Source organism: Rattus norvegicus, chromosome 1 (assembly GCF_021556685.1).
Source record: "Rattus norvegicus strain SHRSP/BbbUtx chromosome 1, alternate assembly SHRSP_T2T, whole genome shotgun sequence".
In the NCBI taxonomy this organism is placed as follows: domain Eukaryota; kingdom Metazoa; phylum Chordata; class Mammalia; order Rodentia; family Muridae; genus Rattus; species Rattus norvegicus.
This window is the reverse complement of record NC_141534.1, coordinates 122,428,179-122,447,260: the sequence shown is the minus strand read 5'-3', so window position 1 is coordinate 122,447,260 and position 19,082 is coordinate 122,428,179. Positions and strand designations below refer to the sequence as shown.

General features: G+C 42.0%; 8 non-coding genes across 8 annotated transcripts; all 8 read left to right on the top strand.

The window, feature by feature from the left end:
- Nucleotides 1-384: 384 nt before the first annotated feature.
- On the top strand, nucleotides 385-477 carry LOC148007638 (small nucleolar RNA SNORD116). The gene has a single exon (XR_015655538.1). It is a non-coding gene; the product is annotated as a small nucleolar RNA SNORD116 (small nucleolar RNA).
- Nucleotides 478-2,958: 2,481 nt separating this feature from the next.
- LOC148007637 (small nucleolar RNA SNORD116) lies at nucleotides 2,959-3,051 on the top strand. Its single transcript, XR_015655637.1, has one exon. It is a non-coding gene; the product is annotated as a small nucleolar RNA SNORD116 (small nucleolar RNA).
- Nucleotides 3,052-5,532: 2,481 nt separating this feature from the next.
- On the top strand, nucleotides 5,533-5,625 carry LOC148007636 (small nucleolar RNA SNORD116). The gene has a single exon (XR_015656866.1). It is a non-coding gene; the product is annotated as a small nucleolar RNA SNORD116 (small nucleolar RNA).
- Nucleotides 5,626-8,103: 2,478 nt separating this feature from the next.
- On the top strand, nucleotides 8,104-8,196 carry LOC148007635 (small nucleolar RNA SNORD116). The gene has a single exon (XR_015655556.1). It is a non-coding gene; the product is annotated as a small nucleolar RNA SNORD116 (small nucleolar RNA).
- A 2,482-nt stretch (nucleotides 8,197-10,678) lies between these two features.
- LOC148007634 (small nucleolar RNA SNORD116) lies at nucleotides 10,679-10,771 on the top strand. The gene has a single exon (XR_015656859.1). It is a non-coding gene; the product is annotated as a small nucleolar RNA SNORD116 (small nucleolar RNA).
- A 2,477-nt stretch (nucleotides 10,772-13,248) lies between these two features.
- On the top strand, nucleotides 13,249-13,341 carry LOC148007633 (small nucleolar RNA SNORD116). Its single transcript, XR_015656852.1, has one exon. It is a non-coding gene; the product is annotated as a small nucleolar RNA SNORD116 (small nucleolar RNA).
- Nucleotides 13,342-15,818: 2,477 nt separating this feature from the next.
- Nucleotides 15,819-15,911, top strand: LOC148007632 (small nucleolar RNA SNORD116). Its single transcript, XR_015656844.1, has one exon. It is a non-coding gene; the product is annotated as a small nucleolar RNA SNORD116 (small nucleolar RNA).
- A 2,477-nt stretch (nucleotides 15,912-18,388) lies between these two features.
- On the top strand, nucleotides 18,389-18,481 carry LOC148007631 (small nucleolar RNA SNORD116). Its single transcript, XR_015656834.1, has one exon. It is a non-coding gene; the product is annotated as a small nucleolar RNA SNORD116 (small nucleolar RNA).
- The last annotated feature ends 601 nt before the right edge of the window (nucleotides 18,482-19,082 follow it).

The window sequence follows — 19,082 nt, the reverse complement described above, 5'->3', positions numbered from 1 at the left end:
TCATACCGGACAAGGACGGCTTGCAGAGGAACTGAGTATGGAACATCAGATGAAGTTGGAAGAAGCCGAACATCGCCTGCCCTGATGTCATCAGTTGAAGCTCTCTTGCCTGAGGATACCTGAAGTGAAAGGTAAGAAACACTTGACTTTCCAAAGGAACTCAAAGTGCTCAGGTGTTGGTGAAGCTCGCAGGAGTTCCCAACCTTGAATCATTATCCTTTGGGACCTGGTTCAGGCTCACTGCCTGTGGCTACTCCTGTGACTGGAGAATAGGCCCATTGGTTCGTGGTAAAGGATGTGAATGTCTTGAATTCTGTTTGCTCACCAAACCTGATCTATTTTGAGTATACTAAGTGTCATGGCAGGGGGTACACCAGCGTGCTTGGATCGATGATGATTTCCAATAAAACATTCCTTGGAAAGCTGAACAAAATGAGTGAAAACTCAATACCGCCACTATCATCATGACTGAGGTCCAGCACCTGGGATCACAAATGTCACTGAGGGACTCACATTGCCTCCATTCATCTTGCGAGACTTGGATCCAGTGAGAGAGCCTTCAGAATGTTCTTTGCTTGCCTAAATCACCAGAAATCATGGCCTAAATCAAGGCTTCACCTTTTGCTCTAATGATAACATGCTTTCTGGTTGAGGAGATCAATGTCAGTATCTTGGAAGTTAGCCCTACCAACTCCATCAGCAATAATGTATAGTAGGTTGTGAGGCAAATGTAAGTTTAGCGGGGGCAGCATAGTTCAACAATGTACACTGGAATGTCAGGAAATGTGTTTCTGTCCGTGTCTGAAGCCTTCGCATGAATGATGATCCTTCTGTTTCATAAAACAGAGATACATAACGGGATGGTTACAGGCGACATGTGGAATGAGGCAGTAGCAATTCTAAGGAACTATGGGAATGTGGACTCTTCCTGTGTGAAAACAAAGCTCTGTTTTCTTGAAAGACTGATTGTGGCCATGGCAATTAGGTTGGAAAGAGAGCCTTGGAATTTAAAAGGTTGGCATGTAGCCTTCTTGTCAGTGGATTCTAGAATTGCATGCTTTCAAATGTCCCAGGATTCATACCACCTTCATGGATGTATGGAGAACACCCATTTTAATCCTAGTTTCTATGTTTATTGTTGGGACATTTTTTGTCAGTCTATCCGGGTAGTTTGCCAGCAGTTCTTCTGGATTGACTGTACCAAAATGGTCTGGACATACATCTCCTCCTCTTCTAGGATCTAAGAATGTGAGCATGCAAGTTTGTTTCTTAAACACACTCCTTCTAGGAATTTTATATTTTGGTATGGCCGTAGAAGATAGGCATGGAGTGTCTGCGGAATTATCTCTCCTTATGGTCTTGATGTGGCCATGCTGAATGTTAACTTGGCATTTTGGCTATGTGTTTTGGGACTGATGGTAGTCCTATTATCTTAGACATTGTTCTTTTCTCCAAGCAAATATCAACAAGAAATTGTGTTTCCATTTGATTATGAAAGTGAGCTGTATGCTTAGGATCATGCTGTTGATAATAACATATATCTCAGTGACTACAGGTTATGCTTGTGTTTGGTGACCTGTGAGGGTTAAAACAGACACTTTCTCTGTGGTGATCAATGTCAGATACCACAGCAATAGCACTCACAGGAATTTAGTACCAGTCAAAACCTGAATAGGAGATATATGAGCATGGACAGAGACAGAGAGAAAGAACAATTGTTGAAGAGGCTAAGCATGTGTGAGACAGAGGAAGACAGTGAGAGACAGAAAGAGAGAGAGGGGGGGAGAGAGGGGGGTTGAAGTGGAAAAGAGGACACTGTGATATTAAAGCAGATATTTTGATTGACAGAAATACGGAAACCAAATAGAGAGATAGTGAGTGAGAAACTGAGAAGCTAGTAGAGTCACTGCAAGTCAATTTCAGAGAGAAAGTGAAGAAGCGAGATAGAGAAAGAGTACATAAGAAGTCCATTCATCTAATGTGGTTGAGAATATTATATGATATTTGAATCGGTTCTCATCTAAGGCAGAGTAGGACTAATAGGTGTAGTATGTTATGGTTATGGAGGGTGCTCCGATTTTGGCCAAAGCTATTAAGATTCTGATGGTTTCCATGGGAAGAGTAAAGCCTGATTTTCTCTGTCATATCCGGCTGGACTGAGATTTACTTATTTTTGTAGACAACTTCCATTAAGCTATGTTAGTGGTCTCATTCTGTTGTGTACCTCGTGCCAATTTCTTTGGATGGTTCTCAAGTGATGTACATACTACTGTAGTTTTCGGGATCAGATATTGGCTTCGTCCCATCTTAAGAACTTTGTTGCATGGTAACCTCCAGGAATTCGGTGATAGAATTGGGAAAATTATGTGCCCAAACATTTCCTTGGGGGAAAAATATCTCTGATATGGATTGTGAGGGCAAATTTCTAGAGAACGGAAGGAGTGCTGAGAGAGCCCAAGTGTTCGATAAATTAAGAACTAACAACAATGCATCACAGTCTCCATGATTTGCAAGGAATCCAATAAAGTGGGGGAATGTGCTATTTGCTTTACTTTCAGGGACAGAGTCCCTGTCTCATACCGGACAAGGACGGCTTGCAGAGGAACTGAGTATGGAACATCAGATGAAGTTGGAAGAAGCCTAACATCGCCTGCCCTGAAGTCCTCAGTTGAAGCTCTCTTGCCTGAGGATACCTGAAGTGAAAGGTAAGAAACACTTGAATTTCCAAAGGAACTCAAAGTGCTCAGGTGTTGATGGAGCTCACGGGAGTTCCCAACCTTGAATCATGAACCTTTGGGACCTGGTTCATGCTCACTGCCTGTGGCTACTCCTGTGATTGGAGAATAGGCCCATTGGTTCGTGGTAAAGGATGTGAATGTCTTGAATTCTGTTCGCTCACCAAACCTGATCTATTTGGAGTATACTAAGTGTCATGGCAGGGGGTACACCAGCGTGCTTGGATCGATGATGATTTCCAATAAAACATTCCTTGGAAAGCTGAACAAAATGAGTGAAAACTCAATACCTCCACTATCATCGTGACTGAGGTCAAGCAACTGGGATCACAAATGTCACTGAGGGACTCACATGGCCTCCATTCATCTTGCGAGACTTGGATCCAGTTAGAGAGCCTTCAGAATATTCTTTGCTTGCCTAAATCACCAGAAATCATGGCCTAAATCAAGGCTTCACCTTTTGCTCTAATGATAACATGCTTTCTGGTTGAGGAGATCATTGTCAGTATCTTGGAAGTTAGCCCTACCAACTCCATCAGCAATAATGTATAGTAGATTGTGAGGAAAATATAAGTTTAGCGGGGGCAGCATAGTTCAACCATGTACACCGGAATGTCAGGAAATGTGTTTCTGTCCGTGTCTAAAGCCTTCGCATGAATGATGATCCTTCTGTTTCATAAAACAGAGATACATAACGGGAAGGTTACAGGCGACATGTGGAATGAGGCAGTAGCAATTCTCAGGAACTATGGGAATATGGACTCTTCCTGTGTGAAAACAAAGCTCTGTTTTCTTGAAAGACTGATTGTGGCCATGGCAATTAGGTTGGAAAGAGAGCCTTGGAATTTAAAAGGTTGGCATGTAGCCTTCTTGTCAGTGGATTCTAGAAGTGCATGCTTTCAAATGTCCCAGGATTCATACCACCTTCATGGATGTATGGAGAACACCCATTTTAATCCTAGTTTCTATGTTTATTGTTGGGACATTTTTTGTCAGTCTATCCGGGTAGTTTGCCAGTAGTTCTTCTGGATTGACTGTACCAAAATGGTCTGGACATACATCTCCTCCTCTTCTAGGGTCTAAGAATGTGAGCATGCAAGTTTGTTTCTTACACACACTCCTTCTAGGAATTTTATATTTTGGTATGGCCGTAGAAGATAGGCATGTAGTGTCTGCAGGATTATCTCTCCTTATGGTCTTGATGTGGCCATGCTGAAGGTTAACTTGGCATTTTGGCTATGTGTTTTGGGACTGATGGTAGTCCTATTATCTTAGACATTGTTCTTTTCTCCAAGCAAATATCAACAAGAAATTGTGTTTCCATTTGATTATGAAAGTGAGCTGTATGCTAAGGATCATGCTGTTGATAATAACATATACCTCAGTGTCTACAGGTTATGCTTGTGTTTGGTGACCTGAGAGGGTTAAAACAGACACTTTCTCTGTGGTGATCAATGTCAGATACCACAGCAATAGCACTCACAGGAATTTAGTACCAGTCAAAACCTGAATAGGAGATATAAGAGCATGGACAGAGACAGAGAGAAAGAACAATTGTTGAAGAGGCTAAGCATGTGTGAGACAGAGGAAGACAGTGAGAGACAGAAAGAGAGAGAGGGGGGGAGAGAGGGGGGTTGTAGTGGAAAAGAGGACACTGTGATATTAAAGCAGATATTTTGATTGACAGAAATACGGAAACCAAATAGAGAAATAGTGAGTGAGAAACTGAGAAGCTAGTAGAGTCACTGCAAGTCAATTTCAGAGAGAAAGTGAAGAAGCGAGATAGAGAAAGAGTACATAAGAAGTCCATTCATCTAATGTGGTTGAGAATATTATATGATATTTGAATCGGTTCTCATCGAAGGCAGAGCAGGACTAATAGGTGTAGTATGTTATGGTTATGGAGGGAGCTCCGATTGTGGCCAAAGCTATTAAGATTCTGATGGTTTCCATGGGAAGAGTAAGGCCTGATTTTCTCTGTCATATCCGTCTGAACTGAGATTTACTTATTTTTGTAGACAACTTCCATTAAGCTATGTTAGTGGTCTCATTCTGTTTTGTACCTCGTGCCAATTTCTTTGGACGGTTCTCAAGTGATGTACATACTACTGTAGTTTTCAGGATCAGATATTGGCTTCGTCCCATCTTAAGAACTTTGTTGCATGGTAACGTCCAGGAATTCGGTGATAGAATTGGGAAAATTATGTCCCCAAACAGTTCCTTGGGGGAAAAATATCTCTGATATGGATTGTGAGGGCAAATTTCTAGAGGACGGAAGGAGTGCTGAGAGAGCCCAAGTGTTCGATAAATTAAGAACTAACAACAATGCATCACAGTCTCCATGATTTGCAAGGAATCCAATAAAGTGGGGGTATGTGCTATTTGCTTTACTTTCAGGGACAGAGTCCCTGTCTCATACCGGACAAGGACGGCTTGCAGAGGAACTGAGTATGGAACAACAGATGAAGTTGGAAGAAGCCTAACATCGCCTGCCCTGATGTCATCAGTTGAAGCTCTCTTGCCTGAGGATACCTGAAGTGAAAGGTAAGAAACACTTGACTTTCCAAAGGAACTCAAAGTGCTCAGGTGTTGGTGAAGCTCGCAGGAGTTCCCAACCTTGAATCATGATCCTTTGGGACCTGGTTCAGGCTCACTGCCTGTGGCTACTCCTGTGACTGGAGAATAGGCCCATTGGTTCGTGGTAAAGGATGTGAATGTCTTGAATTCTGTTTGCTCACCAAACCTGATCTATTTTGAGTATACTAAGTGTCATGGCAGGGGGTACACCAGCGTGCTTGGATCGATGATGATTTCCAATAAAACATTCCTTGGAAAGCTGAACAAAATGAGTGAAAACTCAATACCGCCACTATCATCGTGACTGAGGTCCAGCACCTGGGATCACAAATGTCACTGAGGGACTCACATTGCCTCCATTCATCTTGCGAGACTTGGATCCAGTGAGAGAGCCTTCAGAATGTTCTTTGCTTGCCTAAATCACCAGAAATCATGGCCTAAATCAAGGCTTCACCTTTTGCTCTAATGATAACATGCTTTCCGGTTGAGGAGATCAATGTCAGTATCTTGGAAGTTAGCCCTACCAACTCCATCAGCAATATGTATAGTAGGTTGTGAGGCAAATGTAAGTTTAGCGGGGGCAGCATAGTTCAACAATGTACACTGGAATGTCAGGAAATGTGTTTCTGTCCGTGTCTGAAGCCTTCGCATGAATGATGATCCTTCTGTTTCATAAAACAGAGATACATAACGGGATGGTTACAGGCGACATGTGGAATGAGGCAGTAGCAATTCTAAGGAACTATGGGAATGTGGACTCTTCCTGTGTGAAAACAAAGCTCTGTTTTCTTGAAAGACTGATTGTGGCCATGGCAATTAGGTTGGAAAGAGAGCCTTGGAATTTAAAAGGTTGGCATGTAGCCTTCTTGTCAGTGGATTCTAGAATTGCATGCTTTCAAATGTCCCAGGATTCATACCACCTTCATGGATGTATGGAGAACACCCATTTTAATCCTAGTTTCTATGTTTATTGTTGGGACATTTTTTGTCAGTCTATCCGGGTAGTTTGCCAGCAGTTCTTCTGGATTGACTGTACCAAAATGGTCTGGACATACATCTCCTCCTCTTCTAGGATCTAAGAATGTGAGCATGCAAGTTTGTTTCTTACACACACTCCTTCTAGGAATTTTATATTTTGGTATGGCCGTAGAAGATAGGCATGGAGTGTCTGCGGGATTATCTCTCCTTATGCTCTTGATATGGCCATGCTGAATGTTAACTTGGCATTTTGGCTATGTGTTTTGGGACTGATGGTAGTCCTATTATCTTAGACATTGTTCTTTTCTCCAAGCAAATATCAACAAGAAATTGTGTTTCCATTTGATTATGAAAGTGAGCTGTATGCTTAGGATCATGCTGTTGATAATAACATATATCTCAGTGACTACAGGTTATGCTTGTGTTTGGTGACCTGAGAGGGTTAAAACAGACACTTTCTCTGTGGTGATCAATGTCAGATACCACAGCAATAGCACTCACAGGAATTTAGTACCAGTCAAAACCTGAATAGGAGATATATGAGCATGGAGAGAGACAGAGAGCAAGAACAATTGTTGAAGAGGCTAAGCATGTGTGAGACAGAGGAAGACAGTGAGAGACAGAAAGAGAGAGAGGGGGGGGGAGAGGGGGTTGAAGTGGAAAAGAGGACACTGTGATATTAAAGCAGATATTTTGATTGACAGAAATACGGAAACCAAATAGAGAGATAGTGAGTGAGAAACTGAGAAGCTAGTAGAGTCACTGCAAGTCAATTTCAGAGAGAAAGTGAAGAAGCGAGATAGAGAAAGAGTACATAAGAAGTCCATTCATCTAATGTGGTTGAGAATATTATATGATATTTGAATCGGTTCTCATCTAAGGCAGAGTAGGACTAATAGGTGTAGTATGTTATGGTTATGGAGGGTGCTCCGATTTTGGCCAAAGCTATTAAGATTCTGATGGTTTCCATGGGAAGAGTAAGGCCTGATTTTCTCTGTCATATCCGGCTGAACTGAGATTTACTTATTTTTGTAGACAACTTCCATTAAGCTATGTTAGTGGTCTCATTCTGTTGTGTACCTCGTGCCAATTTCTTTGGATGGTTCTCAAGTGATGTACATACTACTGTAGTTTTCGGGATCAGATATTGGCTTCGTCCCATCTTAAGAACTTTGTTGCATGGTAACCTCCAGGAATTCGGTGATAGAATTGGGAAAATTATGTCCCCAAACAGATCCTTGGGGGAAAAATATCTCTGATATGGATTGTGAGGGCAAATTTCTAGAGAACGGAAGGAGTGCTGAGAGAGCCCAAGTGTTCGATAAATTAAGAACTAACAGCAATGCATCACAGTCTCCATGATTTGCAAGGAATCCAATAAAGTGGGGGAATGTGCTATTTGCTTTACTTTCAGGGACAGAGTCCCTGTCTCATACCGGACAAGGATGGCTTGCAGAGGAACTGAATATGGAACATCAGATGATGTTGGAAGAAGCCTAACATCGCCTGCCCTGAAGTCCTCAGTTGAAGCTCTCTTGCCTGAGGATACCTGAAGTGAAAGGTAAGAAACACTTGACTTTCCAAAGGAACTCAAAGTGCTCAGGTGTTGATGGAGCTCACGGGAGTTCCCAACCTTGAATCATGAACCTTTGGGACCTGGTTCATGCTCACTGCCTGTGGCTACTCCTCTGATTGGAGAATAGGCCCATTGGTTCGTGGTAAAGAATGTGAATGATTGAATTCTGTTTGCTCACCAAACCTGATCTATTTTGAGTATACTAAGTGTCATGGCAGGGGGTACACCAGCGTGCTTGGATCGATGATGATTTCCAATAAAACATTCCTTGGAAAGCTGAACAAAATGAGTGAAAACACAATACCGCCACTATCATCGTGACTGAGGTCCAGCAACTGGGATCACAAATGTCACTGAGGGACTCACATGGCCTCCATTCATCTTGCGAGACTTGGATCCAGTTAGAGAGCCTTCAGAATATTCTTTGCTTGCCTAAATCACCAGAAATCATGGCCTAAATCAAGGCTTCACCTTTTGCTCTAATGATAACATGCTTTCTGGTTGGGGAGATCATTGTCTGTATCTTGGAAGTTAGCCCTACCAACTCCATCAGCAATAATGTATAGTAGATTGTGAGGAAAATATAAGTTTAGCGGGGGCAGCATAGTTCAACAATGTACACCAGAATGTCAGGAAATGTGTTTCTGTCCGTGTCTAAAGCCTTCGCATGAATGATGATCCTTCTGTTTCATAAAACAGAGATACATAACGGGAAGGTTACAGGCGACATGTGGAATGAGGCAGTAGCAATTCTCAGGAACTATGGGAATATGGACTCTTCCTGTGTGAAAACAAAGGTCTGTTTTCTTGAAAGACTGATTGTGGCCATGGCAATTAGGTTGGAAAGAGAGCCTTGGAAATTAAAAGGTTGGCATGTAGCCTTCTTGTCAGTGGATTCTAGAAGTGCATGCTTTCAAATGTCCCAGGATTCATACCACCTTCATGGATGTATGGAGAACACCCATTTTAATCCTAGTTTCTATGTTTATTGTTGGGACATTTTTTGTCAGTCTATCCGGGTAGTTTGCCAGCAGTTCTTCTGGATTGACTGTACCAAAATGGTCTGGACATACATCTCCTCCTCTTCTAGGGTCTAAGAATGTGAGCATGCAAGTTTGTTTCTTACACACACTCCTTCTAGGAATTTTATATTTTGGTATGGCCGTAGAAGATAGGCCTGGAGTGTATGCGGGATTATCTCTCCTTATGGTCTTGATGTGGCCATGCTGAAGGTTAAATTGGCATTTTGGCTATGTGTTTTGGGACTGATGGTAGTCCTATTATCTTAGACATTGTTCTTTTCTCCAAGCAAATATCAACAAGAAATTGTGTTTCCATTTGATTATGAAAGTGAGCTGTATGCTTAGGATCATGCTGTTGATAATAACATATATCTCAGTGACTACAGGTTATGCTTGTGTTTGGTGACCTGAGAGGGTTAAAACAGACACTTTCTCTGTGGTGATCAATGTCAGATACCACAGCAATAGCACTCACAGGAATTTAGTACCAGTCAAAACCTGAATAGGAGATATATGAGCATGGACAGAGACAGAGAGAAAGAACAATTGTTGAAGAGGCTAAGCATGTGTGAGACAGAGGAAGACAGTGAGAGACAGAAAGAGAGAGAGGGGGGGGAGAGAGGGGGGTTGAAGTGGAAAAGAGGACACTGTGATATTAAAGCAGATATTTTGTTTCACAGAAATACGGAAACCAAATAGAGAGATAGTGAGTGAGAAACTGAGAAGCTAGTAGAGTCACTGCAAGTCAATTTCAGAGAGAAAGTGAAGAAGCGAGATAGAGAAAGAGTACATAAGAAGTCCATTCATCTAATGTGGTTGAGAATATTATATGATATTTGAATCGGTTCTCATCGAAGGCAGAGTAGGACTAATAGGTGTAGTATGTTATGGTTATGGAGGGTGCTCCGATTTTGGCCAAAGCTATTAAGATTCTGATGGTTTCCTTGGGAAGAGTAAGGCCTGATTTACTCTGTCATATCCGGCTGAACTGAGATTTACTTATTTTTGTAGACAACTTCCATTAAGCTATGTTAGTGGTCTCATTCTGTTGTGTACCTCGTGCCAATTTCTTTGGATGGTTCTCAAGTGATGTACATACTACTCTAGTTTTCGGGATCAGATATTGGCTTCGTCCCATCTTAAGAACTTTGTTGCATGGTAACCTCCAGGAATTCGGTGATAGAATTGGGAAAATTATGTCCCCAAACAGTTCCTTGGGGGAAAAATATCTCTGATATGGATTGTGAGGGCAAATTTCTAGAGAACGGAAGGAGTGCTGAGAGAGCCCAAGTGTTCGATAAATTAAGAACTAACAACAATGCATCACAGTCTCCATGATTTGCAAGGAATCCAATAAAGTGGGGGAATGTGCTATTTGCTTTACTTTCAGGGACAGAGTCCCTGTCTCATACCGGACAAGGACGGCTTGCAGAGGAACTGAGTATGGAACATCAGATGAAGTTGGAAGAAGCCTAACATCGCCTGCCCTGAAGTCCTCAGTTGAAGCTCTCTTGCCTGAGGATACCTGAAGTGAAAGGTAAGAAACACTTGAATTTCCAAAGGAACTCAAAGTGCTCAGGTGTTGATGGAGCTCACGGGAGTTCCCAACCTTGAATCATGAACCTTTGGGACCTGGTTCATGCTCACTGCCTGTGGCTACTCCTCTGATTGGAGAATAGGCCCATTGGTTCGTGGTAAAGGATGTGAATGTCTTGAATTCTGTTCGCTCACCAAACCTGATCTATTTTGAGTATACTAAGTGTCATGGCAGGGGGTACACCAGCGTGCTTGGATCGATGATGATTTCCAATAAAACATTCCTTGGAAAGCTGAACAAAATGAGTGAAAACTCAATACCGCCACTATCATCGTGACTGAGGTCCAGCACCTGGGATCACAAATGTCACTGAGGGACTCACATGGCCTCCATTCATCTTGCGAGACTTGGATCCAGTTAGAGAGCCTTCAGAATATTCTTTGCTTGCCTAAATCACCAGAAATCATGGCCTAAATCAAGGCTTCACCTTTTGCTCTAATGATAACATGCTTTCTGGTTGAGGAGATCATTGTCAGTATCTTGGAAGTTAGCCCTACCAACTCCATCAGCAATAATGTATAGTAGATTGTGAGGAAAATATAAGTTTAGCGGGGGCAGCATAGTTCAACAATGTACACTGGAATGTCAGGAAATGTGTTTCTGTCCGTGTCTAAAGCCTTCACATGAATGATGATCCTTCTGTTTCATAAAACAGAGATACATAACGGGAAGGTTACAGGCGACATGTGGAATGAGGCAGTAGCAATTCTCAGGAACTATGGGAATATGGACTCTTCCTGTGTGAAAACAAAGCTCTGTTTTCTTGAAAGACTGATTGTGGCCATGGCAATTAGGTTGGAAAGAGAGCCTTGGAATTTAAAAGGTTGGCATGTAGCCTTCTTGTCAGTGGATTCTAGAAGTGCATGCTTTCAAATGTCCCAGGATTCATACCACCTTCATGGATGTATGGAGAACACCCATTTTAATCCTAGTTTCTATGTTTATTGTTGGGACATTTTTTGTCAGTCTATCCGGGTAGTTTGCCAGCAGTTCTTCTGGATTGACTGTACCAAAATGGTCTGGACATACATCTCCTCCTCTTCTAGGGTCTAAGAATGTGAGCATGCAAGTTTGTTTCTTACACACACTCCTAGGAATTTTATATTTTGGTATGGCCGTAGAAGATAGGCCTGGAGTGTCTGCGGGATTATCTCTCCTTATGGTCTTGATGTGGTCATGCTGAAGGTTAACTTGGCATTTTGGCTATGTGTTTTGGGACTGATGGTAGTCCTATTATCTTAGACATTGTTCTTTTCTCCAAGCAAATATCAACAAGAAATTGTGTTTCCATTTGATTATGAAAGTGAGCCGTATTCTTAGGATCATGCTGTTGATAATAACATATATCTCAGTGACTACAGGTTATGCTTGTGTTTGGTGACCTGAGAGGGTTAAAACAGACACTTTCTCTGTGGTGATCAATGTCAGATACCACAGCAATAGCACTCACAGGAATTTAGTACCAGTCAAAACCTGAATAGGAGATATATGATCATGGACAGAGACAGAGAGAAAGAACAATTGTTGAAGAGGCTAAGCATGTGTGAGACAGAGGAAGACAGTGAGAGACAGAAAGAGAGAGGGGGGGGAGAGAGGGGGATTGAAGTGGAAAAGAGGACACTGTGATATTAAAGCAGATATTTTGATTGACAGAAATAAGTAAAACAAATAGAGAGAATGTGAGTGAGAAACTGAGAAGCTAGTAGAGTCACTGCAAGTCAATTTCAGAGAGAAAGTGAAGAAGCGAGATAGAGAAAGAGTACATAAGAAGTCCATTCATCTAATGTGGTTGAGAATATTATATGATATTTGAATCGGTTCTCATCGAAGGCAGAGTAGGACTAATAGGTGTAGTATGTTATGGTTATGGAGGGTGCTCCGATTTTGGCCAAAGCTATTAAGATTCTGATGGTTTCCTTGGGAAGAGTAAGGCCTGATTTACTCTGTCATATCCGGCTGAACTGAGATTTACTTATTTTTGTAGACAACTTCCATTAAGCTATGTTAGTGGTCTCATTCTGTTGTGTACCTCGTGCCAATTTCTTTGGATGGTTCTCAAGTGATGTACATACTACTCTAGTTTTCGGGATCAGATATTGGCTTCGTCCCATCTTAAGAACTTTGTTGCATGGTAACCTCCAGGAATTCGGTGATAGAATTGGGAAAATTATGTCCCCAAACAGTTCCTTGGGGGAAAAATATCTCTGATATGGATTGTGAGGGCAAATTTCTAGAGAACGGAAGGAGTGCTGAGAGAGCCCAAGTGTTCGATAAATTAAGAACTAACAACAATGCATCACAGTCTCCATGATTTGCAAGGAATCCAATAAAGTGGGGGAATGTGCTATTTGCTTTACTTTCAGGGACAGAGTCCCTGTCTCATACCGGACAAGGACGGCTTGCAGAGGAACTGAGTATGGAACATCAGATGAAGTTGGAAGAAGCCTAACATCGCCTGCCCTGAAGTCCTCAGTTGAAGCTCTCTTGCCTGAGGATACCTGAAGTGAAAGGTAAGAAACACTTGAATTTCCAAAGGAACTCAAAGTGCTCAGGTGTTGATGGAGCTCACGGGAGTTCCCAACCTTGAATCATGAACCTTTGGGACCTGGTTCATGCTCACTGCCTGTGGCTACTCCTCTGATTGGAGAATAGGCCCATTGGTTCGTGGTAAAGGATGTGAATGTCTTGAATTCTGTTCGCTCACCAAACCTGATCTATTTTGAGTATACTAAGTGTCATGGCAGGGGGTACACCAGCGTGCTTGGATCGATGATGATTTCCAATAAAACATTCCTTGGAAAGCTGAACAAAATGAGTGAAAACTCAATACCGCCACTATCATCGTGACTGAGGTCCAGCACCTGGGATCACAAATGTCACTGAGGGACTCACATGGCCTCCATTCATCTTGCGAGACTTGGATCCAGTTAGAGAGCCTTCAGAATATTCTTTGCTTGCCTAAATCACCAGAAATCATGGCCTAAATCAAGGCTTCACCTTTTGCTCTAATGATAACATGCTTTCTGGTTGAGGAGATCATTGTCAGTATCTTGGAAGTTAGCCCTACCAACTCCATCAGCAATAATGTATAGTAGATTGTGAGGAAAATATAAGTTTAGCGGGGGCAGCATAGTTCAACAATGTACACTGGAATGTCAGGAAATGTGTTTCTGTCCGTGTCTAAAGCCTTCACATGAATGATGATCCTTCTGTTTCATAAAACAGAGATACATAACGGGAAGGTTACAGGCGACATGTGGAATGAGGCAGTAGCAATTCTCAGGAACTATGGGAATATGGACTCTTCCTGTGTGAAAACAAAGCTCTGTTTTCTTGAAAGACTGATTGTGGCCATGGCAATTAGGTTGGAAAGAGAGCCTTGGAATTTAAAAGGTTGGCATGTAGCCTTCTTGTCAGTGGATTCTAGAAGTGCATGCTTTCAAATGTCCCAGGATTCATACCACCTTCATGGATGTATGGAGAACACCCATTTTAATCCTAGTTTCTATGTTTATTGTTGGGACATTTTTTGTCAGTCTATCCGGGTAGTTTGCCAGCAGTTCTTCTGGATTGACTGTACCAAAATGGTCTGGACATACATCTCCTCCTCTTCTAGGGTCTAAGAATGTGAGCATGCAAGTTTGTTTCTTACACACACTCCTAGGAATTTTATATTTTGGTATGGCCGTAGAAGATAGGCCTGGAGTGTCTGCGGGATTATCTCTCCTTATGGTCTTGATGTGGTCATGCTGAAGGTTAACTTGGCATTTTGGCTATGTGTTTTGGGACTGATGGTAGTCCTATTATCTTAGACATTGTTCTTTTCTCCAAGCAAATATCAACAAGAAATTGTGTTTCCATTTGATTATGAAAGTGAGCCGTATTCTTAGGATCATGCTGTTGATAATAACATATATCTCAGTGACTACAGGTTATGCTTGTGTTTGGTGACCTGAGAGGGTTAAAACAGACACTTTCTCTGTGGTGATCAATGTCAGATACCACAGCAATAGCACTCACAGGAATTTAGTACCAGTCAAAACCTGAATAGGAGATATATGATCATGGACAGAGACAGAGAGAAAGAACAATTGTTGAAGAGGCTAAGCATGTGTGAGACAGAGGAAGACAGTGAGAGACAGAAAGAGAGAGGGGGGGGAGAGAGGGGGATTGAAGTGGAAAAGAGGACACTGTGATATTAAAGCAGATATTTTGATTGACAGAAATAAGTAAAACAAATAGAGAGAATGTGAGTGAGAAACTGAGAAGCTAGTAGAGTCACTGCAAGTCAATTTCAGAGAGAAAGTGAAGAAGCGAGATAGAGAAAGAGTACATAAGAAGTCCATTCATCTAATGTGGATGAGAATCTTATATGATATTTGAATCGGTTGTCATCGAAGGCAGAGTAGGACTAATAGGTGTAGTATGTTATGGTTATGGAGGGTGCTCCGATTGTGGCCAAAGCTATTAAGATTCTGATGGTTTCCATGGGAAGAGTAAGGCCTGATTTTCTCTGTCATATCAGGCTGAACTTAGATTTACTTATTATTGTAGACAACTTCCATTAAACTATGTTAGTGGTCTCATTCTGTTGTGTACCTCGTGCCAATTTCTTTGGATGGTTCTCAAGTGATGTACATACTACTGTAGTTTTCGGGATCAGATATTGGCTTCGTCCCATCTTAAGATCTTTGTTGCATGGTAACCTCCAGGAATTCGGTGATTGAATTGGGAAAATTATGTCCCCAAACAGTTCCTTGGAGGAAAAATATCTCTGATATGGATTGTGAGGGCAAATTTCTAGAGGACGGAAAGAGTGCTGAGAGAGCCCAAGTGTTCGATAAATTAAGAACTAACAACAATGCATCACAGTCTCCATGATTTGCAAGGAATCCAATAAAGTGGGGGTATGTGCTATTTGCTTTACTTTCAGGGACAGAGTCCCTGTCTCATACCGGACAAGGACGGCTTGCAGAGGAACTGAGTATGGAACATCAGATGAAGTTGGAAGAAGCCTAACATCGCCTGCCCTGATGTCATCAGTTGAAGCTCTCTTGCCTGAGGATACCTGAAGTGAAAGGTAAGAAACACTTGACTTTCCAAAGGAACTCAAAGTGCTCAGGTGTTGGTGGAGCTCGCAGGAGTTCCCAACCTTGAATCATGATCCTTTGGGACCTGGTTCAGGCTCACTGCCTGTGGCTACTCCTGTGACTGGAGAATAGGCCCATTGGTTCATGGTAAAGAATGTGAATGTCTTGAATTCTGTTCGCTCACCAAACCTGATCTATTTTGAGTATACTAAGTGTCATGGCAGGGGGTACACCAGCGTGCTTGGATCGATGATGATTTCCAATAAAACATTCCTTGGAAAGCTGAACAAAATGAGTGAAAACTCAATACCGCCACTATCATCGTGACTGAGGTCCAGCACCTGGGATCACAAATGTCACTGAGGGACTCACATGGCCTCCATTCATCTTGCGAGACTTGGATCTAGTGAGAGAGCCTTCAGAATGTTCTTTGCTTGCCTAAATCACCAGAAATCATGGCCTAAATCATGGCTTCACCTTTTGCTCTAATGATTACATGCTTTCTGGTTGAGGAGATCATTGTCAGTATCTTGGAAGTTAGCCCTACCAACTCCATCAGCAATAATGTATAGTAGATTGTGAGGAAAATATAAGTTTAGCGGGGGCAGTATAGTTCCACAATGTACACTGGAATATCAGGAAATGTGTTTCTGTCCGTGTCTGAAGCCTTCGCATGAATGATGATCCTTCTGTTTCATAAAACAGAGATACATAACGGGAAGGTTACAGGCGACATGTGGAATGAGGCAGTAGCAATTCTCAGGAACTATGGGAATGTGGACTCTTCCTGTGTGAAAACAAAGCTCTGTTTTCTTGAAAGACTGATTGTGGCCATGGCAATTAGGTTGGAAAGAGAGCCTTGGAATTTAAAAGGTTGGCATGTAGCCTTCTTGTCGGTGGATTCTAGAAGTGCATGCTTTCAAATGTCCCAGGATTCATACCACCTTCATGGATGCATTGAGAACACCCATTTTAAACCTAGTTTCTATGTTTATTGTTGGGACATTTTTTGTCAGTCTATCCAGGTAGTTTGCCAGCAGTTCTTAATTATTGACTGTACCAAAATGGTCTGGACATACATCTCCTCCTCTTCTAGGATCTAAGAATGTGAACATGCAAGTTTGTTTCTTACACACACTCCTTCTATGAATTTTATATTTTGGTATGGCCGTAGAAGATAGGCATGGAGTTTCTGCAGGATTATCTTTCCTTATGGTCTTGATGTGGCCTTGCTGAAGGTTAACTTGGCATTTTGGTTATGTGTTTTGGGGCTGATGGTAGTCCTGTTATCTTAGACAATGTTCTTTTCTCCAAGCAAATATCAACAAGAAATTGTGTTTCCATTTGATTATGGAAGTGAGCTGTATGTTTAGGATCATGCTGTTGATAATAACATATATCTCAGGGACTACAGGTTATGCTTGTGATTGGTGACCTGAGAGGGTTTGAACAGACACTTTCTCTGTGGTGATCCATGTCAGATACCACAACAATAGCACTCACAGGCATTTAGTACCAGTCAAAACCTGAATAGGAGATATATGAGCATGGACAGAGACAGAGAGAAAGAACAATTTTTGAAGAGGCTAAACATGTGTGAGACAGAGGAAGACAGTGAGAGATAGAAAGAGAGGGGGGGAGAGAGGGGGGTTGAAGTGGAAAAGAGGACACTGTGATATTAAAGCAGATATCTTGATTGACAGAAATAAGGAAAGCAAAGAGAGAGAATGTGAGTGAGAAACTGAGAAGCTAGGAGAGTCACTGCAAGTCAATTTCAGAGAGAAAGTGAAGAAGCGAGATAGAGAAAGAGTACATAAGAAGTCCATTCATCTAATGTGGATGAGAATCATTTATGATATTTGAATAGCTTCTCATCGAAGGCAGAGTAGGACTAATATGTGTAGTATGTTATGATTATGGAGGTTGCTCCGATTGTGGCCAAAGCTATTAAGATTCTGATGCTTTCCATGGGAAGAGTAAGGCCTGATTTTCTCTGTCATATCAGGCTGAACTTAGATTTACTTATTTTTGTAGACAACTTCCATTAAGCCATGTTAGTGGTCTCATTCTGTTGTGAACCTCGTGCCAATTTCTTTGGATGGTTCTCAAGTGATGTACATACTACTGTAGTTTTCGGGATCAGATATTGGCTTCGTCCCATCTTAAGAACTTTGTTGCATGGTAACCTCCAGGAATTCGGTGATAGAATTGGGAAAATTATGTCCCCAAACAGTTCCTTGGAGGAAAAATATCTCTGATATGGATTGTGAGGGCAAATTTCTAGAGGACGGAAGGAGTGCTGAGAGAGCCCAAGTGTTCAATAAATTAAGAACTAACAACAATGCATCACAGTCTCCATGATTTGCAAGGAATCCAATAAAGTGGGGGTATGTGCTATTTGCTTTACTTTCAGGGACAGAGTCCCTGTCTCATACCGGACAAGGATGGCTTGCAGAGGAACTGAGTATGGAACATCAGATGAAGTTGGAAGAAGCCTAACATCGCCTGCCCTGATGTCATCAGTTGAAGCTCTCTTGCCTGAGGATACCTGAAGTGAAAGGTAAGAAACACTTGACTTTCCAAAGGAACTCAAAGTGCTCAGGTGTTGGTGGAGCTCGCAGGAGTTCCCAACCTTGAATCATGATCCTTTGGGACCTGGTTCAGGCTCACTGCCTGTGGCTACTCCTGTGACTGGAGAATAGGCCCATTGGTTCATGGTAAAGAATGTGAATGTCTTGAATTCTGTTCGCTCACCAAACCTGATCTATTTTGAGTATACTAAGTGTCATGGCAGGGGGTACACCAGCGTGCTTGGATCGATGATGATTTCCAATAAAACATTCCTTGGAAAGCTGAACAAAATGAGTGAAAACTCAATACCGCCACTATCATCGTGACTGAGGTCCAGCACCTGGGATCACAAATGTCACTGAGGGACTCACATGGCCTCCATTCATCTTGTGAGACTTGGATCCAGTGAGAGAGGGTTCAGAATGTTCTTTGCTTGCCTAAATGACCAGAAATCATGGCCTAAATTAAGGCTTCACCTTTTGCTCTAATGATTACATGCTTTCTGGTTGAGGAGATCATTGTCAGTATCTTGGAAGTTAGCCCTACTAACTCCATCAGCAATAATGTATAGTAGGTTGTGAGCCAAATGTAAGTTTAGCGGGGGCAGCATAGTTCAACAATGTACACTGGAATGTCAGGAAATGTGTTTCTGTCCGTGTCTGAAGCCTTCGCATGAATGATGATCCTTCTGTTTCATAAAACAGAGATACATAACGGGAAGGTTACAGGCGACATGTGGAATGAGGCAGTAGCAATTCTCAGGAACTATGGGAATGTGGACTCTTCCTGTGTGAAAACAAAGCTCTGTTTTCTTGAAAGACTGATTGTGGCCATGGCAATTAGGTTGGAAAGAGAGCCTTGGAATTTAAAAGGTTGGCATGTAGCCTTCTTGTCAGTGGATTCTAGAAGTGCATGCTTTCAAATGTCCCAGGATTC